This window comes from Lactuca serriola, chromosome 8 (genome assembly GCF_051521515.1).
Source record: "Lactuca serriola cultivar US96UC23 chromosome 8, Lser_US96UC23_V15, whole genome shotgun sequence".
Lineage (NCBI taxonomy): Eukaryota > Viridiplantae > Streptophyta > Magnoliopsida > Asterales > Asteraceae > Lactuca > Lactuca serriola.
The window spans coordinates 271,512,681-271,525,809 of record NC_136415.1 but is presented as its reverse complement, the minus strand read 5'-3'; positions in this window follow the sequence as shown (position 1 = coordinate 271,525,809).

The following is a 13,129-nucleotide window of genomic DNA, read 5'->3' as shown; positions in this document are numbered from 1 at the left end:
AGATATTCGAGTCGTAAAGTATAAGTGTACAGAGGAACATCCGAGTCGTGAAGTATAAGCGTACAGAGTGGGTTAATCGAATCGTGAAGTATAAGTGTACCAAGTGTAAGTGTATCACGAAGTGGAGACGACGATAAGTGAAGTAAGAGCGTCTATCAAGTATAAGAGGCTACAAGTATAAGCGATATAGAGACAAAAATCCGGTATAAGCGTATCATGAAGGAAATGCGTTATCAAGTAGGACTTTTAAATAAGTAAAAGCGAAGCAGTAGTAACAAACAAGTAAAAGTATACATTGTGAAAGAGAACTTTGATTAAAATCTTGTAAAACCTTTATACTCGGGGAAAAATCATAATTTGTATTCTTTTGTAAAATATGTTTGTAAATATTTGGAAATCTTTCTTAAACCAATTTAAAATGAATTAGGACAAAACAGTATAAGTAAGAGTTTTGAAACAACGAAAACCTTTTAGAAAACCATTATAGTGTCCTACTCGGTAAAACAGTGTACAGTGGTAAAATCTTGTGCATGCGGGTTATCAATCACATGTGATTGGTATGATAAATGGCATGTTTAACTTGTATTCCCCCATATAAAACATGTAAAAACATTTAAAAGGTTCATTCAGGGGTATGAACTCACATGGTGTAAGTAGGTCCGCCGAAGGTGCCGTTTGGGCATTCGGTGCCACGCAAGGACTCGAACACACATAATGACCTATTTAACATATGATAACATATGTTCACATACAATTAGTATATTAAATAACAATCAAACAAGTATACACACTCAAAGGAGCGGAAAACACTTTAGATAATTGTTTGAGTGTCCCGGGTAGCGTCTAAAGGTGCGTATGGCTTAGGAATGGAGTTTACTCTCCAAGAGTAAACCCCTAACACCATGTTTACGGACGTAAACTCATGGTGATAGGTTCTAGGGTGTTTAAGGCTTCTAGCTTGTTCATGGGATTTTTCTAAGTACTTTTCCAAAAAGGCATGAGTGGGTTTAACGCTTCTAAGGGCATTATATTGGAGTTTACGGCCTAGGGACAACTCCTAAGGGAGTTTATGGCCGTAAACTCTCATCCTTAGAGTTTTGTGAAGTTTAAAGCCCCTAATACCTTGCTAGCAATTTATAATGGAGTGTGATGCCATTTTGGGGGATTGAAACTATCATTTGGGTGTGTTTTGGGGAGTTTACGGCCTAGACACTTGCTTGGGCCATAAACTCCATGTTACCCCATATTTCCTTGTGTTTAAATGTTCGAGACATTAAATAGCATGTCCTTATTTTATGTCTTAAGCCTATGGGTGGTTTGGGAGTGTTTGGAACTTGATTTAACAAGTTTAGAGGGTGTTTATGGCCTAAGCATGTGCTTGGTCCGTAAACCCTCTTTTATGCCACAAATCTTGTTGTTTTGGGGTTTAAATACTCCTAGTCTAGATCCCCTAATAGTTTCTAAGCTTAAGGATGAGTTTTAAGGCATGTTTGGCACCATATTAGGGGTTTACGGCCCTAGAGTGTTCTTGGGCCGTAAACTCCTTAGACCATGCCTTCTTGGATGATTTTTGGGCTATAAACACAAATCATAATGTTTTGAATAAGCTAGGGTAAGCGGACTTACGATTTGGAAGCGTTTGGTTGCGGATTTGGGGAGAAAACGGGTCTAGAGAGAGAGTATAGAGAGAGAGTGTAAAAAGTCTCCAATGGACTCCACTCACCTTTATATAGGTTTCCGAGTCGGGGCTTAGTGGAATTTTACCCGATATTGCCGTTAAACGGGGTTTTGGTCGCACCCGATTTAGTGGTCATAATAATAAAACTTAACATTTTCCAACAAAATGGAAATGTGTGTTGTGTGTTTTTATTCTCTTTCATCACGACTTAACGGCACATTAAACATAAACAAATGGAATGTTTATTAAATTGACGACCTCTAGTTAACGGAACTTTTATAAACTGGAATATTCCGTTAACGGTAACGGGGAAATGTAACGGAACAACTTGGGTTGTCACATCATCCCCCCGTTAGAGGGAATTTCGTCCCGAAATTCTGGTCTAGGCAAGGAAGTAGGTATGAATGGCCAAGTAGCGGTAAGAGAGTACTTCCTATACGGTTGTCCTCGCATTCCCAAGTGATCTATGGTCTGTGTTTGTCATCCCAACAGACCTTCACGTACGGGATGCGGATTCCGTCTAGTGTAGCTAGTGGGTTCCAACTGGTGTATCTACAAGGTTAGGGTTCTCAATGCATTCTATCAAGATGAGTGAGGCACGAAGAGTGATGTCAGGAAATCACATATCAAGTCTAAGAAGTGGATCGATCGGGTTTGAATCTTGTGGTATATTCGAAGTTAGTAGTGGTCTGACGAAGGTTGGACCAAATCTCCATTAGAATTCTCATATGGTCCTAAGCTCTCGGAATGGTAGAGCTTTTCAGTACTCAGAACATAGTGTACTTCTATGGAAAGATCATCACTGGCGTGATCGCCATTCCGAGGTTCCCAACGTTCTCACTCGTACTGTGCGTGTAGTCCTTCAGGTTGGTTCTTAGGAATCTTGAGTGGTCTTTGGTTTCGTGTTTTCTGTCAACTGACTGATAGAGACTTTCTAGATCGTCGAGTGGGTTGCGTGACTATGGTTATCGGTTTGCTATAGAGTGTCTATCTCAAGCTTGTGCAAAATGAATCTGCACTAAAGGCTCTTGAGATGCGGAAAATCTGAGGGTCGGGAATATAAGGTTTCACCAAACGAGTGTTGGACTATCTCGGGAGGTGGTTCTACTATCTCTGCGTGAGATAGTATTCGTGGAACACCTAATAGTCCAATGAATCTCTAAGACTGTGGTTTATTCTAGCGTGGAAAGTGTATGCTCCTGCATAACCCTTCGACTAACACCAGGACTGGTGTCAAGTCTATAACCTCTTCGGGATCAGGGTCATGAGGCTTAACTCAACTACTTTCACTCTTTGATCAAGTATTCTTGGTTGCGGAGGTTATCCTGTGGTTCTCGGTATCCTAGTGTTCACTTCGGAGAATGAAGTCTATCGTCTACAGGGCGACAACGATTTCCTCTTTGCGAGAGGGTGGAGGATGATAAGCGCCACTTGTCTATAACTGGGTGGACGAGGTGCCTGAGTAGTGCGAACATCTACTGCAACTACTCTTCCGAAGGTTCTGAGTTTTCTCGGTCTAGGTCAATTCTAGTGAGTATAGGCTCTCATTGCTCGGAGCTTTAATAGCTCAACCTGCAGCGATTTTCTTGACTCCGGTTCCTATGTCATGGAATAAGGTGAAAGTGTTTTGCGAAGAGGTTCGTAGTAGAGCTCATGCTTGGCTTAACCACCAGTACTTGGTGTATGCAAGCAGTATACAATTAAGGTCGGCAGGATGTTCAACTGTGCGAATCCACCCCAAACCCACAACCCAAAGAGGAATAGGGAGTAGGGAGGAAACACACACCTTAAATCTTTTTGATCTCAATTATATACCACCTTTACGCATATACCTGGTTATGGTGGTCATTCCTTATGAGTTATGTTCTCTGGATTCACGAACCTGACGTGCGAGGTACGAAGGGTCTTTCTAGGGATTCTTCTGAGTATGCTCCGGATGGTTGTTGTCTTCTGGAGTATCTGCAATGTCGTTCACTTCGGTGTTCATTTAACTACGAGGGGTCGGTCGACGGCGTGTGGTACCCTCTCTTGGTTACTTCGGAAGGTTTTAAGATAAGAGGGACGATTGACGGATCGCATTAGGTTAGATTATTTGTGTTAGGTTTTAGGTTCGGGAGAACCTTTATTTTCCGACATGGCTATGGAGAAAGTTCTTTTTACACAGCACACTCCGACATGATATAAAGTGAAGATCGATAGAGTCATGTGCCTAACAGGCACACCAGTTCTAGGTGTCTCGGGTTTCGTCCTGTATCACTACCACGGATACTTAGACCGATAGAGTCGACGCGGAACTATAGAGAGTCTTAAGTGTTTCCGAATAGAGTACCTTTTCATGAGTGGATTCTCAGAAGGAATTTCTATAATCGCCTCACATATACTAGTCATGTATATTTAAGGTGGGGAGGAATGTTGACTGAGCGACCCCGCCCTAAATCCACAACCAAACGAGGAACAGGAAATGAGGCGGCATTCGCTCACTCTAGGTCTGTCCATCTTAAATATACATGGCCACAACGTATATGTTTAGCCATTATAGTTTTACGTAATGAATTTTAAATTTTATAACAGTGCTGCGACTTTCGCCTTACTGGGAAGAATTTACATTTGAATTAGTCTTTTATTTTTCTTATTTTAGTTATCCGAGATCGAGAGACGTACCAAAATCTAACGAGTTCCTTGCCGCTTCTCCCTAAGCAGTAGTGTCAGGCTCCTTCTGTGTCCTTGTGGTTTCCTTCAGCTGGGCAATCCCTTTTGAAGTGTCCAATCGCACCACATAGACGGCAAACTGTGCGGGTCGCCACATTAGTGGTTGATGTAATGAACTCAACCGGGGTTCTGTAGACGCGAGCAGTATGCCCCAACATGTGGCACCTAGCACAATAGAGCTCTCGACAGACACCATGATGATGGTAGCTGCACTTGCTGCAGTGGGGAAGGTCTCCTAGGTATGGTCTTCTTGATGTCGGGAGGGAAGGGTTGACAGGGGTATAGACTGCCTCAGCTCGTTGCCCATCGGAAGGTCCTTGAGCCGAGGTACTTCCCTCCTCTATCTTGCGTTTTCTCTTTAGTGGGTTCGGTGAAGGTTCTTGGGTGACTGGGTATGAAAGTGTTGGTTGCTGCTGTTCATCACCAGGATTGGAAATCCCGACAGGGCTCTTGCTAACATTGGCGGTGTTAGCATTCAGGTGAGCCATGACAGCTGCTACGGCTGCTGAGACTGCAGCTTGGAACGTAGCTTCATCGAATGAGAGAGCATGTTTCTTGCTTGTGGATTGGTTACGCTTCTTCGGTGGCATGGTTTTCTTACACGGAAAGGAATACAAGGTAATGAGAGAGGCTGGTTAACCCTGTACATTTCTGTCCTGAACGTATTAGGCATAAATTTTTTCCTGTGCCTTGGGTACTGGTTGTCTGAGTGTCAACCTACATCCCTATGATGTAGTCCTGGTAATCGAGGTAGGAGTATGAGTATCGGAAAAGGCCATAAGATGCGAGTCATTCCTACTAAGTTACCTTTATACTGGGAAAGGTTTCACTCTCCGGCATGGAGAGATTTGAGAACAGTTCGGAACAAAACTGCAGAAAGAGAGGTTCACAAGGGCAAATGGCTAAAATTCTCTCAATAAAGGAGCGAGGATCCGCCCTAATCATGTATCTGGCAACGGGAAACGACGACTTACCTAACACATACCGTGAGTAGTGTAACCACTAACTCACTAAATTGTATTATATTATGGGTGTATTAGCATGACGCACACGAGGAAAAGACAATTCCCGGGTTCCATATACTGGCTTCCTCGGTCTGCCTTGTATCTTTGACTGGAATCGGCGTTGGTTTCCTTTGGGTAGTTTCCTAGGGTTCTCTTCTCGTATGGACATATTGAATTTCTACTCTGCCTTCCTTCTGATTCCAACTCTAGGTGTCACCGCTTCATGATGGGTGACTAGAATCTCGGAAGTTTTAGGTGAATCTCTCACCACTGTCCTTAAAAGATATAGGCACTTGGTGAATTCAATAGTCTCGACCCAGTTCATTTATTTCCGAACAGGAAATCTTCTCAATGAACCTTCTCTGGGTCTGAATCAACTCATATGCCGAGCACTGAAGTGGATAGGGTTGTCTATAGGGTTCGCGCGAGAATGGAAATGTCTAAAGAATCCTAAGAGATTATTAACATTTCACTGGATGATCCATATCGAGTCCTGCTACGATTACACAGGGTATACAAATCATATATAGCTTAGATCCGATAGGCCTTCGAATATGTGATACTACTCTAGAACCACATCCCAACGAGGAAAAGGAAATAGAGCGAAACCACACATTCTTAGCCTATGGGGTCCTTATTATATATAACCTTGGGAGTACACCCTCTGTAGTTGTAGGTATATCAATAAGGATCGTTTTAGTTATTCACGCAAGGTTGTTTGTGGATTCTAAAATACCCCTATGGTATTTTAATTCTTGTTTGATTCTTATCTTCTAATTATGATTCTGGGATTAGTGTGGATCTTTTAGTGTTCTAAAATACTCCTATAGTATTTTAACTTTATGTTTGGCTCTAGCAATCCTAGTTGGTATGTTTAATACCTGTTGTACACCACTATCACTCCCAAGCACACGTTCATCGCATCTCGGATAAATGTAGTTGATCATGTTACATTTATCCCAGCTTACGATTACATAACTACCCAGGTTTGACTGTAGTGCTCAAAATCCGAAGACTTTTATTATTGTTCTTCTTGTGATACTTTTGTTCGAGTGTTTAGATTCTGGATGTTGTTATACTTTGGTAAAATATGGTTATATTTTAAAGTATAATTCTTGGTCGGAGTGTTTTATCCCTTTGTGTTTATAGGTTGTATATCTTTTATGAATTGATATACTTAGCTCGCTATAAACAATGCTCTGATACCAATCTGTCACACCCCAAAACCGGAACGGCGGAAACGTTCTGGGGTGGATGACGTCATGTCAAGTATCACAACACATGCATTATAGTAATCAAAGTACAACAAGACATCGCATTAATAGTAATAATTTTACATGGTTACATTACAATACATCAAAGAATACAAGTAATAGAATAGATACAACATGATACTAAGCTATCTTCATCAATAACTCCGAGATGTACCTGTCTAATGCTAACCTGAGAATATAAGTTATCTGAAAAGCGAGTATCAGCATTTTTACAAATGCTGGTGAGTTCATAAGTATTTAGTGTCATTTAGTCAAATAACTTTATAAAGTAGTAGTTTAAGCGTTTACAGTTCATTAGAGTTCTTTCCAGAAAATCCTATATTTTCTTTAATAAAGCAGCCTTCTACCAAGGCTGGTCAGTGTTATATGGTAAAAAGTAGTTTTTCCTAAACTGCTATCATTATCAAAATACTGAATTTGATTATTGAGGAAAGCAAACGACATTAGGGAATAACATATGCCTCAGCAGTGAGGACTGCTGACTAAGGCAAGGAATCATAGACTCTAGGAGAGTATCGAACAAACGACACGCCTGGTTCAGTCTAACAAATAGAGACTCAGACCCCAGAAGGTACCAAATGAAAGGTACAGCTGGTAAGGTCTAAAACAGTGAATATAGACCGCAGACAATATCAAATGAAAGATACGTCTAGCCAGGTCTAAAACAGTGAACACAGTGAATACAGACCACAGACAATATCAATGAAAGATATGTCTAGCAAGGTCTAAAACAGTGAATACAGTGAATACAGTGGATACAGACCCCAGACTGCATCAAATGAGAGATACGTCTTGTAGGGTCAAAACAGAGGAGACAGACCCCAGACAGTATCAAATGAAAGATACGTCTTGTAAGGTCAAAACAGTGTGACTCTGAAATTGAATTACCAGCATACATTGTAAATTGCTGGCGAAATACCGTTACCTTAAGGCCATGAATTATAAGGCAACCTGGGGTACTCGTAACCATACTGACTAGAGTTCCAGACGCCCTACAAGCGTCTATAAGATGTGACATTTGTCACCCGTTGGCTTGGTAGGCCGGGACTGTAGCTAGCAGTCTGGGTGTGGGGTTGTCAATCCCATATAGATCTATACACACATTGTCCGCTCTCCCTACTGGAGACTTTGGTTACCAACTAGACGACGGAGAAGGCCGTGTCCAGAAGATGCATCCCAAATAGTGGGTAGAGACTTCCAACTAGTGGGTTTCTAATGTAAGTGCTGAACTGGACATAGAGACTCTTAACTGAATTGACTGGAATAAACCCGTATGTCTATGCTTGTGTACATAATATATAACTAATGAATCAACGACCTTCGGATGGACATCCGATCCCACCAGACCACATCTCAACGAAGAAAAGGAAATAGGGCGGACAAGCCTTCCTAAGTCCTTCAATCATTATTTATATGCATCTATACAAGCACGGACATACATCTAACTACGCTTGAGTGTGTATCAAGTGGAATCATATCGTGAAGTATAAGTGTATAGTGTGGAATAACCAACTTGTGAAGTATAAGTGTACAGTGAGATATTTGAGTCGTAAAGTATAAGTGTACAGAGGAACATCCGAGTCATGAAGTATAATCATACAGAGTGGGTTAATCGAATCGTGAAGTATAAGTGTACCAAGTGTAAGTGTATCACGAAGTGGAGACGACGATAAGTGAAGTAAGAGCGTCTATCAAGTATAAGAGGCTACAAGTATAAGCGATATAAAGACAAAAATCCGGTATAAGCGTATCATGAAGGAAATGCGTTATCAAGTAGGACTTTTAAATAAGTAAAAGCGAAGCAGTAGTAACAAACAAGTAAAAGTATACGTTGTGAAAGAGAACTTTGATTAAAATCTTGTAAAACCTTTATACTCGGGGAAAATCGTAATTTGTATTCTTTTGTAAAATATGTTTGTAAGCCTTTGGAAATCTTTCTTAAACTAGTTTAAAATGAATTAGGACAAAACAGTACAAGTAAGAGTTTTGAAACAATGAAAACCTTTTAGAAAACCATTATAGTGTCCTACTCGGTAAAACAGTGTACAATGGTAAAATCTTGTGCATGCGGGTTATCAGTCACATATGATTGATATGATAACTGGCATGTTTAACTTGTATTCCCCCCTATAAAACATGTAAAAACATTTAAAAGGTTCATTTAGGGGTATGAACTCACCTGGTGTAAGTAGGTCCGACGAAGGTGTCGTTTGGGCGTTCGGTGCCACGCAAGGACTCGAACACACACAATGACCTATTTAACATATGATAACATATGTTCACACACAATTAGTATATTAAATATCAATTAAACAAGTATAGGCACTCAAAGGAGCGGAAAACACTTTGGATAAGTGTTTGGGTGTCCCGGGTAGCGTCTAAAGGTGCGTATGGCTTAGGAACGGAGTTTACTCTCCAAGAGTAAACCCCTAACACCATATTTACGGCCCAGGGACTACTCACCACGAGTTTACGGCCGTAAACTCATGGTGATGGGTTCTAGGGTGTTTAAGGCTTCTAGCTTGTTCATGGGATTTTTCTAAGTACTTTTCCGAAAAGGCATGAGTGGGTTTAAGGCTTCTAAGAGCATTATATTGGAGTTTACGGCCTAGGGACAACTCCTAAGGGAGTTTACGGCCGTAAACTCTCATACTTAGAGTTTTGTGAAGTTTTAAGCCCCTAATACCTTGCTAGTAATTTATAATGGAGTGTGATGCCATTTTGGGGGATTGAAACTATCATTTGGGTGTGTTTTGGGGAGTTTACGGCCTAGATACTTGCTTGGACTGTAAAATCCATGTTACCCCATATTTCCTTGTGTTTAAATGTTCCAAACATTAAATAGCATGTCCTTATTTTATGTCTTAAGCCTATGGGTGGTTTGGGAGTGTTTGGAACTTGATTTAACAAGTTTAGAGGGTGTTTATGGCCTAAGCATGTGCTTGGGCCGTAAACCCTCTTTTATGCCACAAATCTTGTTGTTTTGGGGTTTAAACACTCCTAGGCTAAATCCCCGAATAGTTCTAAGCTTAAGGATGAGTTTTAAGGCATGTTTTGCACCATATTAGGGGTTTACGGCCCTAGAGTGTTCCTGGGCCGTAAACTCCTTATTCCATGCCTTCTTGGACGATTTTTGGGCTATAAACACAAATCATAATGTTTAGAATAAGCTAGGGTAAGCAGACTTACGATATGGAAGCGTTTGGTTGCGGATTTGGGGCGAAAACGGGTCTAGAGAGAGAGTATAGAGAGAGAGAGTGTAAAAAGTATCCAATGGACTCCACTCACCTTTATATAGGTTTCCGAGTCGGGGCTCAGTGGAATTTTACCCGATACTGCCGTTAAACGGGGCTTTTGGTCGCACCCGATTTAGTGGTCGTAATAATAAAACTTAACATTTTCCAACAAAATGGAAATGTGTGTTGTGTGTTTTTATTCTCTTTCATCACGACTTAACGGCATATTAAACATAAACAAGTGGAATGTTTGTTAAATTGACGACCTCTAATTAACGGAACTTTTATAAACTGGAATATTCTGTTAACTGTAACGGGGAAATGTGGCGGAACAACTTGGGTTGTCACATGAGCCCATTTTTTCTCGCCTCAAACGAATGCTAGTTTCGTATATTCAAGAGGTTGGGAAAATGGATGTCGAAATAGCAGCTATATTGCGAAGGAAGCAAATGGTACTCCCTAAAGAAACTCCTTAAGGTTTTGACAAAATGAAACCTGGGAAGATACGAAAGGATGGATGGTGTGTGGCCTTTCAAATGAAGTAGAGAACTGATGCAAACTTTCACAAAGTTTGTTTCTTTCTCACTGACAAACATATGTTCACCACTTCGTGCCTGGAGTATATCTTGGACTTCGTAGGCAAATACAAAGGGAACAACAAAGGCGACAAGAAGTGATTTTCGGATATGATTCAATGGTATATCCACGTTCGCAAAGCTCTGGTAAGCGTTATTCTGAAAGTATTTGAAGTGCAGAAGCGAACTCAACAATAAAGGTCCCATGCCTCATTCGACGCAAAGGTGGAGATTTTTGGAGCTTAAACTGTTGCATCGTTGTGGGCCTTATGCTTAGTATTTTATGTAACCGGGTTGGGCCTATCAACCCGTGATTTATTAATATGGTTTAGCTATTTAAGGTGCAAGCATGAACTATTATTAGTAATCGTCTTTTGCATTGTAAACCCTACACACCTTTATAGTAGTTGTTCTTTATCGAGATCTTCGTAGGATGTGATATTTAATCATTCAACACATTTTCTATTCATTCCTTGTTCTTAATCTGTTTACCTATTTGAATCTATCGATATTTAGAGTTTTAATTTCAACACACAATAATTCAATCCTGACCGTGCCCGGCACATAAGTCAACACCAAATCATCGAAGGGCCCAAGATATCGCTTTTCCCCTTAGGGCAAAAGGAACAGATAAACTTTGACATATATGCTTGTACTATTTACTCAGCAAATCATACACAACAATATGTTTTATAGCATCAAGATACTGATGCTTTTACGCATTATCAATGCATAACCAACTCGTAAACAACATCTCATACATCTCGGTTTAAAGATTATACGATATTATTGTCTCATTATTACTCGTGATAAATTCCATGAAGTAATTCTATGAGCGTAGGTTAATCCAATACTGAAATCTCTATTTTAGAAGTACTCATGAATGTTGCAGCAAACCATTTCTATGTCTAAGCACTTAGATAATCTGTACCCAATTCATGATAGTCTTAATTCACTACTTACTTCCAAAGTATGATCGGCTGTGGATGTTTTGAATAATCCAATTACTCAGGAAGTAAAACATGCAAAGCTGAAACACAAGATAAACAATTGACAAAAGATAGTAAACAACACTTATAAATAAATCTCCATGTATTCAATCATCAAATGTCAATTATATTTATTTGTTACAAGTTTCTAAAAATCTATCTAATCACTAAAATTAATATCATCCTTCGGACCAATGCTCCTCGCATGCTGAACGTGCTTAATCCTACTTAGACCCTTTGTGAGAGGATCAACAGGATTATATACTCATGATACCCACTTAACAACGAGGTGTCCTTCTTCTACTCGATGTCTGATAAAATGATATTTTCTATCGATATGTCTAAATCTATTGTGATCTCTTGGTTCCTTGGTAAAGGCAACTACTCCTTCATTATTGCAGAAAATATCCGTTGGCTCCTTAATGGCTGGCATAACTCTAAGGTCTCCAATGAAGTAATTCAACCATATAGCGTCCTTTGACGCTTCGCTCGCAACTATATACTCTGAATCACATGTTGAATTAGCTATGGTCTCTTGCTTGGAACTTTTCCAAGTTACTGCTCCTCCATTAAGGATAAACACTAGCCTGACTGAGAACAAAAGTTGTCTCTGTCGGTATGAAAGCTGGTGTCGCTATACCCTACAACCCTTAAGTCATCACTACCACCAAGCACAAGGACTCATTCCTTCGTCCTTCGCATATACTTAAGAATGTTCTTTACCGCTATCCAATGAGCTTTACCTGGATTTCCTTGATACCGAATACCAATTCTCAAAGAAAAAGCTACGTCAGGGCGAGTACATGTCAAAACGTACATGATCGAGCCAACGGCGGAAGCATATGGAACTCGACTCATTTATGCATTCGTACTTGGAATCTGAGTCCTACTCAGCTTCGTATAACTCTGGATAGGTAACTCTCTTTTCTTTGAATTCTCCATGCTAAAACGTTTTAGAAGCTTATCCAAATAAGTAATTTCACTGAGTCCAATTAGTCTTCTATTCCTATTCCTCAAAATCCTTATTCCCAGAGTATAGGCAGCCTCTCCTAGATCCTTCATAGAGGAATACTTTTCAAGCCAAGACTTAACCTCCTGCGAAGTTGGAACATCGTTTCTTATAAGTAGTATGTCATCAACATAAAATACCAGGAAGGTGACTAACTCCCACTAGCTTTGACATATACACAAGACTCATATTCACTCCTAGAGAAACCAAACTCTATGACTTTCTCATCAAAGAAAAGATTCCTTCTTCAAGAAGTTTGTTTCAATCCATAGATTGATTTTTCAAGCTTACACACTCTATTGGGGTGTTTAGCATCTACAAAACCCTCTGGGTAACTCATGTAAACATCCTCAGCCAACTTTCCATTAAGGAAAGCGGTTTTGGCATCCATCTTCCAAATTTCATAATCATGAAATGCAACTATGGCTAAGATAACCCTAATAGATTTAATCTTAGCCAATGGTGAGAAGGTCTAATCATAGTTAACCCATGGGGTTTGAGTAAATCCCCTCACAACCAGTCATTCCTTGAACGTGTGTACCTTTCCATCCATGTCGTTCTTCTTCTTGAAGATCCATTTGCACCCAACTGTCTTATGATCTGGTACACTTTCAACCCAGTTCCAAACATGATTGCCATACATGGACTGGATCTC